General features: G+C 39.1%; 1 protein-coding gene across 1 annotated transcript in view; it reads left to right on the plus strand.

The window, feature by feature from the left end:
* The window catches only part of CPA6 (carboxypeptidase A6), a 325374-nt gene that overhangs the window by 165776 nt on the left and 142184 nt on the right, over positions 1–17414 (plus strand). The gene's annotated exons all lie outside the window — the stretch shown is intronic.

Below are 17414 nucleotides of genomic sequence, written 5' to 3' on the forward strand. Positions count from 1 at the left end.
AAAGAGGTAAAGGATCTATACCCTAAAAACTATAGAACACTTCTGAAAGAAATTGAGGAAGACACAAAGAGATGGAAAAATATTCCATGCTCATGGATTGACAGAATTAATATTGTGAAAATGTCAATGTTACCCAGGGCAATTTACACATTTAATGCAATCCCTATCAAAATACCATGGACTTTCTTCAGAGAGTTAGAACAAATTATTTTAAGATTTGTGTGGAATCAGAAAAGACCCCGAATAGCCAGGGGAATTTTAAAAAAGAAAACCATAGCTGGGGGCATCACAATGCCAGATCTCAGGTTGTACTACAAAGCTGTGGTCATCAAGACAGTGTGGTACTGGCACAAAAACAGACACATAGATCAATGGAACAGAATAGAGAACCCAGAAGTGGACCCTGAACTTTATGGTCAACTAATATTCGATAAAGGAGGAAAGACTATCCATTGGAAGAAAGACAGTCTCTTCAATAAATGGTGCTGGGCAAATTGGACATTCACATGCAGAAGAATGAAACTAGACCACTCTCTTTCACCATACACAAAGATAAACTCAAAATGGATGAAAGATCTAAATGTGAGACAAGAGTCCATCAAAATCATAGAGAACACAGGCAACACCCTTTTTGAACTTGGCCACAGTAACTTCTTGCAAGATACATCCACGAAGGCAAAAGAAACAAAAGCAAAAATGAACTATTGGGACTTCATCAAGATTAGAAGCTTTTGCACAGCAAAGGATACAGTCAACAAAACTAAAAGACAACCTACAGAATGGGAGAAGATATTTGCAAATGACGTATCAGATAAAGGGCTAGTGTCCAAGATCTATAAAGAACTTCTTAAACTCAACACCAAAGAAACAAACAATCCAATCATGAAATGGGCAAAAGACATGAAGAGAAATCTCACAGAGGAAGACATAGATATGGCCAACATACACATGAGAAAATGCTCTGCATCACTTGCCATCAGGGAAATACAAATCAAAACCACAATGAGATACCACCTCACACCAGTGAGAATGGTGAAAATTAACAAGAGAGGAAACAACAAATGTTGGAGAGGATGTGGAGAAAGGGAACCCTCTTGCACTGTTGGTGGGAATGTGAACTGGTGCAGCCACTCTGGAAAACTGTGTGGAGGTTCCTCAAAGAGTTAAAAATAGACCTGCCCTATGACCCAGCAATTGCACTGTTGGGTATTTACCCCAAAGATTCAGATGCAATGAAATGCCGGGACACCTGCACCCTGATGTTTCTAGCAGCAATGTCCACAATAGCCAAACTGTGGAAGGAGCCTCGGTGTCCATCGAAAGATGAATGGATAAAGAAGCTGTGGTCTATGTATACAATGGAATATTACTCAGCAATTAGAAATGACAAATACCCCCCATTTGCTTCAACATGGATGGAACTGGAGGGTATTATGCTGAGTGCAGTAAGTCAATCGGAGAAGGACAAACAGTGTATGTTCTCATTCATCTGGGGAATATAAATAATAGTGAAAGGGAATATAAGGGAAGGGAGAAGAAATGTGTGGGAAATATCAGAAAGGGAGACAGAACATAAAGACTCCTAACTCTGGGAAACAAACTAGGGGTGGTGGAAGGGGAGGAGGGCGGGTGGTGGGGGTGAATGGGTGACAGGCACTGAGGGGGACGAGCTCTTGGTGTTATTCTGTATGTTGGTAAATTGAACACCAATAAAAATTAATTTATTAAAAAAATATTTAAATAAATACAACTTGACAACTTTAAATGAACCTCTTCTTATCATATACCACATAAAAATGATGAAATGGCCCCTCAGGAGGTTAGGTAGGCTCGAGGCTCGGAAAAAGTTGAGAAAAGCTCCTACCCATCTCTCATTAAAGATCCTACCGTGCCCCTCCAGGCAGCTGCTTTCAGGGATTCATAAGATCTGATTTTCTGTAAACTATAGCCCCACAGGCCTGCTGTTTGATATTAAGTTACTGTCTGTTTTACCTTCTCCTCCTTGTTCCATACAGCCTACCAGCCTTTGTTGCTCTTTCACGGAGGTAGGTTATTCAGTAGCAAGGATGTAATTTCATCCATAGGAATCCTACTGGAGTGAGGGTCCTGTGCTGCCTAGAACTAGTTTTGATTGAATCCATTTTTTTTTAAAAAAAGTCTTTTTCAGGATTCGATCAAAACTACCTCAATAATTTAAGAGAATAGATCTTATGTTCTCACTATACAGTGTATGTGTACACACACAAATGTTACGAAAAGCAAAGTAAATAAAACTGGCTTACAGAAATTTTGAAATAGGCCAAAAAATGTTTGAAACATTTTAAAACCACATTTTTATCTACTGTACATGATGATTCTCTGGAAATTTCCAGTAATCATGACACCCTAACACTGATCTCTGATGTAATTCTGCCTTCTACTTTGTCACTCACAGTGTTGAAAAACAAATCACACTTTGAGGCTGAGCCAAAGTGAAAACTCAAAAGTAAGAGGCACTTGATATTCAGAATCTGCAAACTGCTCTGATTTTTGTTTGAGAATAATTTTCTACTTAAAGGAGGATTCTGAGCTTCCCATTCATTGATCATTATTTTTAAAATATTATTAAACAGTGGAGGAGCTTTAGGATTCCTGCCTTGATTTCAGTTTGATAATAAGGAATTACATTTATTATAACCTCCACGCTTATTTGTCCTCTCCACACAAATTTCCCTCTCCTGTGTCTGTCTTCTTTTCTATTTCAAGTACATTTCGTTACTTTAGTTTTAAGAGATTAGATTTTCTGGAATATGAAAAATGGAACCCAAATAATAATGCAGAGGCATTTGAACAGTTCTTTTCATGAGGTTACTGGAAGGCAATGGCAACCAAAGTGTCAGAATTTTCTCTATTCTCACCTAGATGACAGTGCTTTGTTAGGACTTGACTTCTGGTTCCGAATGCCACAGAAATAGTGTTTCTTTGATTTTTGTTTTTGTTTTTCAGAAATATTGTTTGTGAGGAAACGTTATAGTCTAAAACGTAACTATGATCAAATACATTACCTACGTTGCATATTAAAACGTAAAAAAAATAAAAAAATAAAACGTATATGCAAATATTATATGTTTGTAATGATATGATGACTGGAAAGGCATATTACAACTTTAAATTTAAACTGGGGGGTGGGGGGTTGAGATGCTGCCCAGAGACAGACTTAGCTGAAATACTTAGAACCATCTGTCAAGGCAAGAAGAGGCAAAATACACAGAAGATGGGTGAACAGAAGTACAGGAAGCAGCTTGCAGAGCACTTCCTCCTAAGAACTATGAGAGGCACCCCCACAGCTCCGTGACTGCCAAGGAGCTCCAGAGGGATGCTCAAGACTTGGATCCCTTCTATGCTGTGGGCAGGGAGGGGGATGTATGGGACAGGGGGCACATTTCTGTCCTTACAACAAAAAATATATTCTGCTCATCCCCTTCCCTTCTTTCCTACCTTCAGTTTTTACTGTTTGCTGTTCTCTGGGTTAATGGAAGAGGGAGGATGATAAACCACTTTTTTTTGAAAGAAGCTCTTCATTATAAGAGCTTTTAAAATCAGATCTTTGCCCTTAGTCCCCAAATAACCTTAAGGCAAAATATTCTGCTACAGTGAAAAATTTGGGTTTTTGAAATTCAAGCACAGCTTGACTTGTATCTTCTTAAAAAAAAAAAAAACTAGAAGAGGGTCAGGGATGGGGATGTCAGCAAACTGTCTGCAAAGGCCAGAGAGTAAATATTTTAGATTTGAGGGCCACAGGGTCTCTGTCTTAAGCATTTACCCTGACACCTAACCTGAAAGCGGCTATAGACAAGAAACAAATGAAGGTAGCAGTGTTCTTATAAAACTTTATGGATGCTGAAATATTCTGCTTGTCTGTTTTCTTCTTCCAACCATTTAAAAATGTAAGACCCATTCTTAACTTGAGGGTGTATCAAAGCAGACAAGATTTGGCACTAGGCTGTATGGAGTTTGCTGACCCCTGACTTAAACGGTAAGGTATTTTACCCCAGGAAGCTTTAAAGTTAAGGATTAATGAAGGTAATTAGATCTGTACTACCTGTACTTTGGGGATTAAGTTTAGGCATAGGTTTTATAATCATTGGGACAATCTGTATGTATTTGACACTTATCAGGCTTGTAATGTTTAAGAGAATCTGACATGATAGAATTTGACTCCAATTAAAATGTAAAATTGATTATAGATGTGATTTTAAGTTGGAAGGAAATTTATCTACCCTTATAAACAATAATGGGATGTTTAGAAGAACTTGAGAGTGTCTATTATAAGTTTAATGATTTATAAGTTTATGTGTTCAGGTATGTAGAAAGGGTTTACTTGCTTACATAGTAAATTTGCCTGGTCAGGCATTTGAAGCAAAACTCATTGCATGAATTTATAAATAGAATGTAAAATGCTTAAACAAATTTGATAAACTGGTTATTTGAGGATATTTATCCTGTTCAATTTATTTTTTAAAAGGTTTTGTTTATTCATGAGAAACACACAGAGGCAGAGACATAGGCAGAAGGAGAAGCAGGCTCCCTACAGGGAGACTGATGTGGAACTTGGTCCCAGGACCCCGAGATCACAACCTGAGCCAAAGGCAGATGCTCAACCACTGAGCCACCCGGGTGCCCCTATGCTGTTCAATTTAAATTAAACATTAATCAAGGATGGGAAGGTAACATTCTTGCTTTAGATACAGGTTTATAAATAGAATAAGATTTGTATGTTACACTTTTTTTTAAAGATAACAAAAAGGATGTTTTAAATTATGTACCACTGCCAAATCGATGTTTCTTAAAAATACAAGTAGCTGGGACTAAGCTTTTCTATACACAAGTCTTTTTGGACTTCAACATTCATGTTAATAAGAGGAATCCATAAGGAGCAAAATGATAAGAAAAGGACAGTAGGTACAGATAGCCAGAGTGGCCAATCCATCTTGACAATCAAGCCACTGTTTGGCTGCCAATGATGTATCAAATTCTGTGTGGCCATGATGCTGCATTGGTACTATGTCTTTATAATATATGCTCTTGGGATGCCTGGGTGGCTCAGTGGTTAAGCGTCTGCTTTTGGCTCAGGTCATGATCCTGTGATCCTGGGATTGAGTCCCACATCAGGCTCCCCACAGGGAGCCTGCCTCCCCCTCTGCCTATGTCTCTGCCTCTCTCTCTGTGTGTCTCTCATGAATAAATAAATAAAATCTTTAAAAAATAAATATATGCTCTTGATTAAAAAAATATATATACACCCTTGACCCAAAGCTATGTCCAAGCCAATCCAAACAACTAATAGCCAAAAAGTCATGGGTAGGGAAGTAGAGAGGGTCATAATGTTGCTTTTGAGTGCTTTGAAGAAGGAAATCCACAAATGTGTTTTAGATCTTCAGCATGATACCTACCAAATGGCTGATACACAGTACTACCTATTATCTGAGAAACATCCTTCATGCATCCTTCATGCATCCTTCATGCAGAAATGTTGAACAGAAAAGTAGTATCAATCAAAATCTTTCATCTGCTGATTCCTAAATCTTTTTTGAGCATATTTAGAACCAAGATCAAACTGTAGTCTGCAGAAAAACCTGGCCTGCCACCTGTTTTTGTATAGCCTTCAAGCTGAATGGTTTTCAAATTTGTAATAGTTAAGTTCAAAACAGTATTTTTGATCCGTGAAAATTATATACAAATAAAATTTCAGCATCTGTAATAAAGTTTTATGGAATATAGCCATGCTTACTCACTGGCATTTTGTCTACTGCTGCTTTCACCAGGGCAGAGTTGAGTAGTTGCAACAGATACCATATAGCCCATGAAACTTAAGCAATTTACTACTTGATCCTTCACACAGAGTTTGCCAACCATGTTCTTGGCAGAACATCATCTCTGGTGAGTTAATGTACTAGATGGACAATTCATGGATGCAACTTTTTTTTTCTTTTTTTTTTAAATCTCAGGAGTCCTGAGATCTCTTAGTGGCCAGAGTTTTAAGATGAGGTAATAGCCCCTTGGGCTGCAAACGTACAGAGGAGTTCTGGTGCACAGGTACTCCTTGTCCATATTTTTAAAGTGGGATTGGTTTCTCCTATGATTGTTACTCTCTTAAGAGAGTTAGCAAAAGATTACAGCTAATTTCTTGCTTACCTTTTGCTCTCAAAAAATTTTATTATTTCATCTGATTCAAAAGACACTTTAATCCTAACTCTTCAGATCTCAAATACCTTTTATGCTCTGTCATTTTCAAAAAGGATAAGGAAGATGAAGGTGCCTGTTCCTTATTTAATATATGGGAGTAGCCTATCATCCGTACTAGGAAGCTCCAGATTATATACCAGTCAAACCATAAGAGTGCAGATTGCAAAGTTGAGTTTACTATAAAGCATAAGCTTTAGGGCCTCTGACCGGAACAGGCCCCTTTATGTGTTCACATGCTTACAGATATTAGAAAACTAAGATTTTTTTTAACTATAATCTTTTAAGATTACTGTCTCATTCCACTTACACTTTCTCTCTGCCACTCATTTTCTATCATCTTTGAAAAGGCCATTTGGGGAATCTAATACCTGAAAGGAAGTGAAATTTTGACTATATTTAGTTTGAGTTGAATAGGATTGCATTCATGTGACTACTAGCTGTCTGCTTCCACCCACTATGCCAATGCAATGACTTTGCAGAAAGGGCAATGTAAAATAATACGCTCTTTACCCTATGGCACCCAAGACCAGAACTAGCATTAAGAAACAAGTTTTGAGGGCAGCCCTGGTGGCTCAGCGGTTTAGCGCCACCTTCAGCCCAGGGCCTGATCCTGGAAACCTGGGATAGGGTCCCATGTCAGGCTCCCTGCATGAAACCTGCTTCTCCCTCTGCCTGGGTCTCTGCCTCTCTTTCTCTCTCTCTCTCTCTCTCTCTCTCTCTCTCAATCTCTCTCTCTCAATCTCTCTCTCTCTCATGAATAAATAAAATCTTAAACAGTTTTGAAATATATGAAGTCAGAAGCTACTCTATAGAATATTCTTCATATCATCAGATATGTATAATTTTAAGGAAATGATTTGTTTTTCATCATAGTCAAAACAGAAATTTGTTGCTGTCAGGAATATGCTTCATAGTGAAGCACATACAATTATATATTATATATATAATTTATGGAAATATGCAAGGTAAAACTTCTATGTTTTAAAATTTGTTTTTCAAAGCATAAACCTGAGCACTTCTATAAGCAATGAGCATATCTGCATGAGAGGCCATGTGCTTTATGGATCCCAATGTATCATATCAAATCTTAGTGTGTACCTAGTACATTTTGGCCTGATTAGTCTGGTGGTTCCAGACAAGATGCTTTGCAAAACTGCCACTAACTCAGTTAAGCAGCCTGGAGAAACCAATGTTTTGGTGACAAAACTGTATGTATTTATCAATAAGTCAATGACTGCTATATAAGAGTGACTTGATTACACACTTATGTAGCTCAGTACAAAGCGTCAGCAATTTTTAAGTGCATTTGATTTGCTTTTGTGACTGTTAATTTTGTACTATTTTGAGAGGACACCTCAAAATCATATGAATTTCAGGGCCCGCAAGACCTGGATCTGCCCTGGACAGGCCCACCCTGATGCTCGGTATGAGAGAGGAGTTGCCCTGGTTCGTACACTCTCTCTACCCTGTTGTTCAAATAATAAATAATAGCATATGCTTATGAAGAATGAGGTGGGTAGAAGAGGAACTCTGTTAGTATGATTCTTTTGTTGTTGTTGTTACTATGATTCTTATTCTCTACCTGTCTGCTGCTCTTTCAGTCTCTTCAGATGCCAACTGATAAATTATCACTCATGTTTCAAGTTACCAGTGCAGGAGGTCTTACATTTTCAGGCCAGGCCACCAAATAGATTATTGAGTGGCCACCCTTCTACTCAAAACCATAGCCATTATTATGTATAGTATAACCTTGTGCCTCCCCAGCATTTTTGGATATCACATTTAATATTTCCAGTACATAAATATGAAAGAGGCTTGATAGACAGCACTAACTGTCCTGCTGAGATTGGAGACCATGAGTAGAACCCGTCTACACATTCTCTGCATTTCTCCAGCAGCTCTGACTGGGTATAAGGCTGGAGAAAGTAAATTGAAAAATTGGTTTAGGGTTAGGGTTTGGTGTTGAAGGTGCAACAGCACGCAGTTATATGGTGAGATGACTGTATATGCTAACAACCGCAATGTCTAGTTTGGGTAAAGAAAGAAGGAGAGCTGAGAGGGAGCTGAAAGTCTAGAAAAAATAGAGGAATGTAGGAACTAGACATCTAAATGAGATTAAAGCTCAGACCGGTGAGAGTATGGCTAGGAATCTGTGGTCCAAGAGTGAATTCCAGGCAGCGGATGCTAGGCCACCTGTCTAGGGCTCACGGTCCAGCGAGAGACAGAGCAGTGTGGAAGGGCCTGTTGTCATCTTTCCATCCTGGGGGTAGTCAGTGAAAGGATCCCCACTGACCTCTTCGGGATGGATTTGAGGCCGCTGCCCGCTGTCCTGTACACTCTCATAGCAGCCCCACTTCTGACCTCTGTCCCACACCCAAGACTGGGCTGGCCCTCGGCTCTTCTTAAGCTTCCAAACTCTCATGGCAGCCCCCACCCTGGTGCTGGAACCCAGCTTCCTTATCTCTCAGGTGGAGGGAGCCCCATCATGCCTCTGAGGACTCAGGGACATCTCCTGAGTAGATGGAGCTGGGAACGCTGGGACTTTGGGCCAGGCCAGGACCTCAGGGGCCGGTGGCCACCCTCTCTGAAATTGAAATTTAAGATTTTGGGGGTGTTAGAAGGTGTGATCCTTGAAATGGATGTCTGTCATAAGCAGAGATTTAGGTCATCAATGTTGAGAAGTGGGAGACTTTGGGGTCAGATATGGACATTGATAAAGTATTGTCTGCGGGTGGGGTGCTGACTGCACCCTATGAAGAGGTGCCCCATTTCAGTGTGTGATGGAAAGTGACTGCAAGATTAGTACAAGGCAGCAGTGAGTCAGGGCAGATGGTGCTATATCTAAATAGCATTATCTTTAGAGGAAGATGCTCTGCTTCCACAGGAAAACTAAAGAGTAGTAGTATTGAAGCAACAGTGAGGAGCAGGAAAAATGGCAAGCAGGAGAACTGTGTAAGATTGGCTATTCTCTCCCTTGAGATTTGAGCTATTTATCCAGAGGTGAGAATTTGCTTTTGCCCTGGAAGGCTCCTCAAAAGCCATTTGGGTGTCTGGCAAAGGAATAAAAAAGCATCAATCAATTGTAACCATACATGAGTGAAATTCTCTCTGAAAATTTAATTCTGTCTTGGCAACAGCAAAGGAAAGGTTCACTTGTCATGGTGACCCTTGTTATCCAAGTATTTGCAGGAGGCATTCTCTAAAGCGTTACATGAGGAGCCTGAATTATCTCTGAAAATTCTGTCAAAATGAAAATATTTCAGAGACAGGTCACATTTCCCTGAGAGTACAAGTACCTGAGACAAAGCTGCATTAGAAACCAACCACATTTTTAGAGCAGACTCCCAGGTAATTTGATCAATACTGACTAATGATTTGGTCCTCTTGTTTTCCCGTGGAAAACATGGACAGCAGTTTGGCAAGTCACAACCACTGAATGTGCAGCCCTAAAGGTCTTTTTCAAAGCAGTTCCTCCTTTGAAAGCCAAGGAGAGTGGTGTTTTTGTATGGTTTCTTACCCATTAGCTGCTCTGTTGCTCTGTCTCTAGAATGTCTCATGCTAGCCATGTCCCTTATAGGCAGTGCAAGGTGCTTCCTTTGATCTCTCGTGTCAGCAGTGAGGGAGGCCCTTAGTTTAATAGAGGTCTGACTCAAAGGACAGACTTCAAAGTGAGTGTCATTTTCAGAAGTAAGCACACGCTACCAGATCTGTGTGGGGTTTTTTAAATCACATGCTGCAAAAACATTCCTCATCATTTTTGTTTTTCTGTGTCCCATACTTCTGGTCTTCCCCCTTTGAAGTGCTTACGCATGATCTCTATATCTGGGTTTTGAGGGGATTTTGCAGTAGTTTACAGCATCCCTAACAGAGTGAGAGCCTAAAAAAAAAAAAAAGAAAGAAAACAACAACCATAACATTGTCCCAGATCTTCTCTCTAATTGTCTCCCACCTGCTCTCCATTATCTCATATATTTAATATGTTTTGGGGTCATGCTGATTTAGATCTCCATCTCTAGCTTTAATTCATATGCATGGCTGATCTGATCAAATGTTACATACTAGATGGTTTAGAAGACCACACTGTGATTCTCAATTCATTTTTCAGTAAATGGTTTTTGACATTGTGTCAGATGATCCTCATGAAATTCTTTTAAAGGACAGCATTACTGTGTGGTTTGCAATGATGGTTTTGATCATTATTTAGTTAGGTTGGACCTATTGCCACATTATGGATCATTTTACATTAAAAAAGGATTGGTAATTTTAATTACTAATTAAAACACATTGGCAACATACCTAATTTGTAAAAATGAGCTGAATTAAACCTTCTTGTAAAATTCTTTATACAAGAATAGTGGTTGGAAACAGATATATCTCTTTTAACAGATAATGGGTATAATCATTTTACTGAAATGGTGGCTACAAGAACATTCTGTATATTTGATTCAGCTCTATGCCACTCTTCTTCCAAACTTGAGAACTCATTCATGCAAGAGAAGAATTCAGTTTTATGAAAGGATATATTCTTGAGGCACAAGTAGGAAGCCTCAGTTAAATAAACTAACACCTCAAATGCAGCCCTCAATCTCTAAAGCACAAAAAAAACCCTAGACAAATAGTTTTAATAGTCACTGCCCAGCTTGCATCTCAACAAAAAGCTTTAGGAGAATAATAGGCAGAAAATAGAGAAATCTGGGTTTAACCACTATAGATTTCAGCAAGCATTACTCCTACAGTCAGAGACCAATTGCATGGTTTTTTTCTGTACACACATTTTGTCTTGTCAACAAGATAAACTCTTCTGGGAGCAGTCATGTCATCTTTTTCAACATTAAGCACCTAAAATGTGTAGCATGTGCTCTTAGTATTAGTTACAGCTGTGAACAACTTATGAAATGCCCCTTCCCTGGGACCACCTAACTTATATTCAACAGAAGTAATCTGAGCCAGTAAAAATACTATAAAATGCTCTTCCATACTGAGACCACTGGAGAAGTGACTCAGCAATGAGCTCCCCAATCCCCAAAGTATGGAATATCCCTTTGCCCCAGTATGACTGCTTCAGTCCTGGCAGGGGAAGTATAAATCATTCTAACTGTGCTTCAGAGAATGCAATGGAAATCAGTTAAAGTTAGCACCAGAGACAGTCCTGAAAGACATTGGCTTTAGAGAGAAGGTATGGAAACAGAAGCTGGAAATAAGTAGCCTTACTACTACAACTATGGGACAAAAGTGAGATTTTAAGGTTGAATCTCAGATCTTTTTGTATGCACTCATTCTGAGCTCCACAGCCTGCCTGCATAATGGTAGTCAGGAAAAGGAACTGGATACAAAATGATTTCTTCTCCTTATCTGAAGCCTGAATGGGCTAGTCCAGTAGTTCCCCAGCTGAAGCATTTTAAAGACTAAGAGTGACCTCCATGAAAGAATTTTTGGGCTATTCATTCCCATTTTCTATCCAAAAGTCTTAAGAAAAAATAATAGGTAACCTCCCTTAAGTTGCTCTTATTTGCCAGGCACTCTGTTTTTTGTGTTGTTTTTTTTTTTTTTTTTACATATAAAATTTAATTTAATGCAAAAAATCTTCAGTGTCAAATGCTACTACTAATTCCAGGATTACAAAGCTAGGAGGCAGAGGATCAGTGATCCAAATGCAACCCAGACAGCTGGCCCAGGCCTGTGTTTTCAGACAGCAGGGTTAATTTCCATAGGGACAATTAACTTACTGCTTTAGCTAACACCAAAGCATATATTTCTACAGTTCCTGTTTTAACTAAGAAAAGCATTATTTCACATCCTGTTTAGAACTGGATTTTTAGGGGGTTTTTTGTCATTTTTTACTTAGTTCAGTTCTATAAACATATATTGAGCAACTACTTAGTGTTCATCACAGTGATTGTTGCTATGAGAACATAGCATCTGCCCCAGAAGAACTTGCTATCTTTGGGCAAAACACAATGTGTAGAGATGAAGCAGCCATACTATTGCAATATACTACATCAGCAAGTACAAGAAGACAAAATACCAGTTGCCTGTAGAACTAGAGAACACACATAGAGTAAGGAGCTGCATTGAAAGTGGTATTGATCTAAGGACAATTTATCGGGAAGTCTTTGTACTCTCAGCCATCAGCACTTGCAATGGTATTTGGATCAGACTTTCTCTTAGGGCTGGAAAAAGCACAAATCTTGAACAAGACCTGAACAAAGTATGGAGCTTTGAGTGCTTGAGAGGAGTATGTAAGGAGGAAGGGACAGAGACACAGAGAAGAAAGAAGTGCAACAGAAGATGCCAAAAAGGCAAAGTCTATCTACATGTTTCTACTGATGTGCTTAGAAGGGTCTAGGTGGGCAGAAAGGGAACTTGGGACTCTCCTTCGTGGAACCACAGTGACTTTCAGTTTCTCTGATCAGTACTGACACTGTTCCCCTGTCTCTGCCAGACACTGCATCTCAGAGCAGTCTTTAACTTTCTAGGGACCATCCTAGGATCATCTAAGTATTTGTTTTAAACCTCTAGCTTTCACCCAACAAACTCACTTGCCCACATCCTTCTCAACAGCCTCCACTCTCATCTGGACAATTGGTAATAGCTTCCTAACTGCTCCACCTTTTTTCAGGGTCACTCTGAAGCAATCTCTTCTACATAACACAAACCACCTTCTCTAATGTATAGATCACATCATTACTGTTACATCTTCATCATCATTGCAAGCACTGCCATATCGTAGGAACTATGCCAAAGCCCTTTAACTTATATAATTTCATTAATTTTCAAACACACAAACATCAGCTTTCTTATTTTGCAGTGAAACTGAGACATCATCAAAAGTCACATAGGTTGTTAAAGACAAAATCAGTATTTGAATCCTGGTATAACTCCAGTGCCCACTTTAGCCCCTTTTCTATTCTACCTCCAACTTCCCTGTTCAGAAACTTAGTTTGTAAGGCAATGGAGAAGCATTAAATGTGTTTGAACACATTGTTTTTTCACATGAAAAATTTTCCTTCTAGATCTCCCTATCTAAATTCTCCCCAAATTCCATCTCCTCCATGAAGACTTTTTTAAGCCTGAAATATACTTAATACCTCTGTGCCCAACCAGATGGTGATAACATCTGCTCCAAGAAGAAAAACAGAACAGTACAAGGGAGAGTATGTTTTTCTGATTGCTGCTTTTATTTTGAAACAATCCTAAATTTGCAGAAAACTTGGAAGTATACTACAAAGGGTTTTTTCCCTGAACCCTTTGAAAGTAAGTTGCTCCATTATGCTGAGCTTTAGAGTGTATTTCCTCCAGAGATGGGCATTCTCCTAATAACCACAATGGGACCCTCATAGTCAGAAATTAACACTGATAACCACCATTTAATCTTCAAGCCCCACTCAACTTGTTTTCCCCCAATAACACTCTGCATAGGAAAAGCATCTGGGACAGAATCACATGACTGGATTAAGTTTTCCCTTCTGTTTCATTTCCTTCAGTCTGAAATAAGTCTGTCTTTGATTTTCACGACCTTGGTACTTTTGAAGATTTCAGGCCAGTTATTATGCAGAAGCTTTCTCAGTTTGGGTTTATCTGACATTTCCTCATGACTAGAATCTGCTTGTTCTGCTTTGGCAAGGAGCATCAGAGAAGGCTTCTATGTTCTCAATGTTTCCTATCACCACTGGCACCAGACCCGTGGCTGATGTTCACGGTGATTAGCTGTTCGAGAAGGTATCTGCCAGGCTTCTCCACTGTTTTCTCTTCAAGCACTTTGTAGGGAGGCACTTTAAAATTTGATTATGCTCCATTCTTCATAAAACTTTTATTTGTATATCTACTTATTTATATTAATATAGACTCATGGTTTCCTATTTTTATTCAATAGAGTGAATCTATTATTAGCATGTTTTATATTGATGCTAAATTTGTCCTATATTAGGCCAGTAGGAACCCCCTTCAGTTGACTTCTGTGCCTTTTGACATGTTCCATTCATTTTTTTTAACTACTTTCTGGCACAAGAGGAAGTTACCAACTCATCTTCTATTTCCCTTGTCCCCCTCCTGGAGTTAGCCATTTCTCCAAAAAGTCCTGGTTCCTCTTTAGTGAAAATGGCATTTAGAAGCTGAGATATGGGTACCAGGTGAGCTCACTAGTACCAGAGCTAGGAAGCCTATTCATGCAGATACATATATTTATACATTCTTAAATTTACATGACTATTTTTGCATGTACTTTTATATTGAAAACCATAGGTTTCTATTAATGTGTATTTTAATTTTATTTTTATTTTGTCCTTTTCCTTGTTTATACGTCCCTTCTTTGGCACTGAGAAACCAGTTTCCCATTATTTGAAATACAAAATTTATTTGACCAATCCCTAGTATGTAACCCATGCCCACCACGCCCCTACTTGCACATGCACGCACATGCACACACATGCCCTTCTCACCTTAAATAGGGCCTCACCCTATTTAGGCCCTAAAACCCTGTACCAAGCCACCACTACCCCATGTGGAAACCCTTCTTAATTTGCTCAAGCTCTGACACCCGGACAAGCTCTGAGTACTCATCCACCTGGCACTCTTCTCACTGCACGTGAGTTCTAACACCCATCACCTGACCAAGCCCTCCATGTGAACACCTTCATGACCCTGCCCAGGTTCTAGATTTCTACACCCCATGCCCAAGCAAAGACTCCTACCTTGCTCTGCCCAATTTTGTGATTCTAGGACTGAATAGTTCCTAAAGGGAAAGGAAGAAAAGAAAGGGGAAAAGGAAGCAGGTATATACTTTGAAGTAAAATAAATCTGTCAGTCCTTATTGCTGCCTAAGAGCTTCATCAACTCTGACAAGCTACTGATTTTCTCTGAGCTCTTTTTTCCTAAGAAGGCACAGGATATAATCCAAAAAAGGAAGACATTAGAGTTAGACCTCGGTTTGAAACTTGGTTCTGCCATTATCTTAGTCTATTTAGTCTGCTATAACAAAATACCACAGACCAAGTAACTTGTCAACAGAAGACATTTATTTCTCATAGTTCTGGAGACTGGGAGTCCAGGATCAGGGTGCCAGCATGGTCACATTCTGATGAAGGGCCTTTCCCGATTTGCCACGACTACCCACTTCTCACTTCTCACTTCTCACATGGTAGAAAGGGCCTAAGAGCTTTCACAAGCCTCTTTTATAAAGCTATTAGTCACATTACTGAGAGTTCTACCATTGTGGTCTTATCTCTCAGAAGCTAAATATCATCACATTGAGAGTTAGGATTCCAACATGTATATTTGGGACAAGGACATAAACATTTAGACCGTAGCAGCCACTGACTAGTTCTGTGACCTCAGGCAAATCCCTGGCACTCCTTTAAAAAATGAGAATTGTTGTGGAGATGAAGTGTGATCATATATATAAAGCACCTGTCAATGGTAGGAATTTGGATGTTGCTATTGTTATCTGTAATGGAGATACAAAGATCTCTGTTATAGGGTTGTTGTATTCATAATAAGAGATGTGAAGTACCTGCATTCAATAAATGCTTACTATATAATTATCATTATGTGCCACAAAGGAGACATAACTAATATTTCCGCCTTGTAGTTATTTTTGTACATACATTTTCTCAATTAGGTTGTAAATTTTTTTGAAAACAGGAATCTTATTCTCATTTTGTATCCTCAGTAATGCCTAGTGGATTTCTTGGCATATATTTTTTCACTAAATTAGCAGAGCTTTAAATCACTAAGATTAAAATTTGGGAGCCTTGCTCTATAGGCAATTTGTAGTAATTATACATTTGGGGGTATGGTATAGACATCAAAAGTGTTATTAAAAAATTAATTGGATAGTTCCATATAAAATGAAAATAGATAAAAATTGAAAGTAGAGATTTAGAAATTGTCTATTTGGTCAACTTTCTAGAATCTTCCACTTTTTCATGGCTTTTTTTAAAATTATTTATTCATGAGACATTAACAGAGAGGCAGAGACATAGGCAGAGGGAGAAGCAGGCTCCCCACAGGGATACTGATGGTGGGACTCAATCCTAGGACTCTGGGATCATGACCTGAACCAAAGGCTCAACCATTGAGCCACCCAGGTGCCCCTTGCATGTTTGTTTTATGTGCTGCCAAAGAGAGCACAGAATTTTTTTTCACATTTGCATGTTTATCATGTGGTTTCAAAGAATCAGGGTTTGGTGTGGCAAACATTATTTGCTTTAAACGTGGGTGGAGAAATGCTTTTGTTTGTCACGTCTGGGTGAGTAGAGGAATAGAGACTGGGATTGAGCAGGGATTAGTATAAAGGCACTGAGTCACAAAACAGATGCAAAAGGGGATCTAGAAGGAAAATGGGAGGTGCCCCAGCAGTCCATTTCCATTTGGCCTAAGGACCTGGCGTGAGATGGTCACTTAGCATGTCAACACCTAAGTGAAAAGGTCAAACAGTTGAAAAGTTGGCAAAACTCTACTTGTCCAGTTCAACCCTTCCCCCCCCCCCCCCCCCATATGAGCCACCTCTTACAGAAGAAAGAAGACAGAATGGGAATGAAAGAGCAGTGATTCTAGGGCCTTTGCTGTTGCACCTCTTCTCGCCATCGATTAACAAATATAGTTTATTGCATTATACAAAGACTATCCCTATCCAGAGGGGCCATTGCTCTGTACCCCTGAGAGATAAAAGGCCTTGCAGAGTACTGTTGATTCATCTCCTGCTTTTGAAAGCTTTGTATTTCTTCCTAGCACACACTATACTAGAGAATAGGAAATCTTGAGAAATCCAAGTTTGAGAAAGTGTAGCTTTGTCCCTCTGAGGGAGACTATACATCAGGTTAACGATACTAAATGTCATAAATGATGGAGTCTAGCAAGCACTGTCAAACAAGCATCATTTCTTTTGTGATTATAGTGTTCTCTCCATTTCACTGTGCAATGGTTTAGAACCAGAGCTCTGCCAGAGGTACATCTGGGAAACAGGATTTTTTTTTTTTTTTGGTCCAAATCATCAGCAATAGAAAGCCCTAGTGTAGAATCCTGTATTTATGAGACTACAAATTTCCCATTTTGTCACTTCCTCTAAATGACTCAAAGCATGATATCTGTGGTTGTGAGCTGTGATGTAGAAGGGATTTAAAGCCTTAGAAATATAAACAGAGCAGAATAAATAAGTACACTTGCTTGTATTTCCACACTTGCAAAATTTG

Source organism: Vulpes lagopus, chromosome 9 (assembly GCF_018345385.1).
Source record: "Vulpes lagopus strain Blue_001 chromosome 9, ASM1834538v1, whole genome shotgun sequence".
Classification (NCBI taxonomy): Eukaryota; Metazoa; Chordata; class Mammalia; order Carnivora; family Canidae; genus Vulpes; species Vulpes lagopus.